General features: G+C 48.3%; 1 pseudogene; it reads left to right on the top strand.

Annotated features, from left to right (window-relative positions):
• The first annotated feature begins 470 nt into the window (after window positions 1-470).
• On the top strand, window positions 471-2368 carry LOC130882975 (RNA-binding protein EWS-like; annotated as a pseudogene).
• Window positions 2369-3301: the final 933 nt, after the last annotated feature.

A 3301-nucleotide genomic window follows, 5' to 3' on the forward strand; every position in this document is an offset into this window, starting at 1 on the left:
GCACAAAATTTACTTTTCATAGTATTAGTGCCAAAGAGAATTGTATTTCTAGTACACAAATCTTCATCTATTTTAAACCACTGCTATGGTCTAACTTACCTTGTTAAACTCATGGTAATGTTAACAGCATGTCACATGCTAAATTAGGTTGAATACCCTTATTATCACTGTTGCCATGAATTTCAGAAACCATATTGCAGTTGTTAGCATGAGTAGTGACATGGTTGCTGCCCAAAGTGGCAGAAACTTGGAGTGAGTATTCATTGCATAGTGGATGTAGTCAGCTGGATTTGTAGCACTGAAACACTCATTAACATTGTGAGGAGGGTCTAGAGCGTCACCTGGGACATGTACAAGAGCATATTCCTGATCAATATGAAGCTACTACACTTGTGTTCTCTTCAAAGCAAGTTTCCAGAACAGGGTCAGCATGTTGCCAAGGGGGAGAGAATGAGGAGGAAGGTGAGAATATGGTGTCCATGGATTACAGTACCTACAGTCAAGCTGTAGCCCAGCAGGGCTACAGTGCTTACACCGCCCAACCAACTCAAGGATATGCACAGACCACCCAGCCGTATGGGCAACAAAGCTATAGAAGCTATGGACAGCCTATTGATGTCAGCTATACCCAGGCTCAGAGCACTGCCATCTATGGGCAGACTGCATATGCGACTTCTTATGGATAGCCTCCCACTAGTGATACCACTCCAACTGCCCCAGGCATACAGCCAACCTGTACAAGGATATGGCACTGGTGCTTATGACACCACCACTGATCTAGTCACCACAACCCAGGCCTCTTATGCAGCTCAGTCTGCATATGGCACCAGACTGCCTACCCAGCCTTTGGCCAGCAGCCACTGCACCTACAAGACCAAAGGATGGTAACAAGCCTGCTGAGACTAGGTAACCTCAATCGAGCATAGGGGGTTATAACCAGCCTAGCCTAGGATATGGACAGAGTAACTACAGATATCCCCAGGTACCTGGGAGCTACCCCATGCAGTCAGTCACTGCACCTCCATCCTATCCTCCTACCAGCTACTCCTCCTCATAGCCAACTAGTTACAATCAGAGTAGTTACTCTCAGCAGAACACCTATGGGCAACCAAGCAACTATGGGAAGCAGCCTCCCACTAGTTACCCCCCTCAGATTGGATCCAACAGCCAGGCTACAAGTCAGTATGGTCAACAGAGCAGCAGCTATGGGCAGCAGAGTTCATTCTGACAGGATCACCACTGTAGCATGGGAAGGATTCTGGAGGATTTTCCAAACTAGGAGAAAACTGGAGCATGAGTGACCCTGATAACCAGGGCAGGGGAAGAGGGGGATTTGATCGTGGAGGCATAAGCAGAGGTAGGCAGGGAGGAGGACACAGTGGAATGGGCACTGTAGAGCAAGGTGGCTTCAATAAGCCTCCTGGACCCATGGATGAAGGACCAGATCTTGACCTTGGCCTTCCTATAGATCCTGATGAAGATTCTGACAAAAGTGCAATTTATGTGCAAGGTTTAAATGACAATGTGACTCTGGATGATCTGGCAGACTTCTTTAAGCAGTGTGGGGTTGTCAAGATGAACAAGATAACTGGAAATGCATGATCTATATCTACTTGGATAAGGGACAGGAAAGCCTAAACACGACGCCACAGTGTCCTATGAAGATCTACCACCTGCCAAGGATGCTGTGGAATGGTTTGATGGAAAAGATTTTCAAGGAAGCAAACTTAAAGCTTCTTTTGCCCAAAATGAACAGTATGTGGGGTGGCATGCCATCTTGTAAGGGCAGAGGAATGCAACTACCACTTTGTGAAGGTCCTGGTAGCCTAGGAGGTCCTGGAGGGCCCATGTGTCGCATGGGAGGCTGGGGAGGAGACAGAGGAGGCTTCCCCCAATAAGGTCTCCAGAGCTCCCGAGCGAACCCCTCTGGAGGAGGAAATGCTCAGCCCCAAGCCGGAGACTGGCAGTGTCACAATCTGGACTGTGGAAACCAGAAATTCACCTGGAGAACAGAATGCAACCAGTGTAAGGCCCCCAACCCTGAGGGCTTCCTCCCACCACCCTTCACATTTCCAGGTGATGATTGTGGCCAAGGCGGCCCTGGTGGCATGAAGGGAGAAAGAGGTAGACTTATCGACTGTGGTGGTGCTGGAGGAATGTTCAGAGGTGGCAGAGGTGGAGACAGAGGTGGCTTCTGAGGTGACCATTGCTTGGACCGAGGTGACTTTGTGGAGGAATATGATGTGGTCCTGGAGGTCTTCCTGGACCATTGATGGAACATATCGAAGGAAGAAGAGGCAGACCTGAAGGACCTAAGAAAATGGATAAAGGTGAGCACTGTCAGGAACATAAAGGCTGGCCCTACTAAGGAGACCTGTAGAGTTGCATTGATGACCAGAATTTTTTTTAATTGAAAATTTCCACCTCTTCCCCTCCTCCCACTTGCCTCCCCTCCCCCACTCCCCCTCACCCTCCCTCTTCAGTCCAAGGAGCAGTCAGGGTTCCCTATGCTATGAGAAGTTCAAGGTCCTCCCTGCTCCCCTCAGGTCCAGGAAGGTGAGCATCCAAACAGACCAGGCTCCCACAAAGCCCGTCCATGCAGTAAAATCAAAACCCAGCATCATTGTCCTTGGCTCTCCGTCAGCCTCCACCATCAGCCGCATTCAGAGAGTCTGGTTTGATCATATGCTCCATCAGTTCCAGTCCTACTGACCTTGGTGATCTCCCATTAGATCAGCTCCACCGTCTCAGTGGGTGGACGCACCCCTTACCATCCTGACTTCCTTGTTCATGTTCTTCCTTCTTCTGCTCTTCATAAGGATCTTGGGAGCTCAGTCCAGTGCCCCAATGTGGGTCTCTGTCTCTATCTCCATCCATCGCCAGATGAAGTTTCTATGATGATATGCAAGATATTCATCACTGTGGCTATAGGATAAGGCCAGTTTAGGCACCTTCTCCTCTGCTGCCCAAGGAACAAGCTGAGGACTTTTCACCTGACGCATGAACTTAGTCCAAAATAGCACTGCTGCTGAAGTGATCTCCAGAAAACTGTAGAAAAACCTCCAACCTTGACCATAATTTCCAAGGTCTTTTTAGCAGATAATAATCCCCAGTCTTATTGGATTATGGATCTAAACTTAATCTTCATATTTGATAGTGTTCCTGTTCACTTGTGTATGCATTTGTGTCTGTTGATCCCAGTGCATGGTTTGAGATCAGAAGACATCCTTGACTGTCAGTCCTTGCCTCCTAACTTAGTTTTGAGGCAGAGTTTCTTGTCATTAACAGCTGTAAAAGCCAG

This window comes from Chionomys nivalis, chromosome 10 (genome assembly GCF_950005125.1).
Source record: "Chionomys nivalis chromosome 10, mChiNiv1.1, whole genome shotgun sequence".
NCBI lineage: Eukaryota > Metazoa > Chordata > Mammalia > Rodentia > Cricetidae > Chionomys > Chionomys nivalis.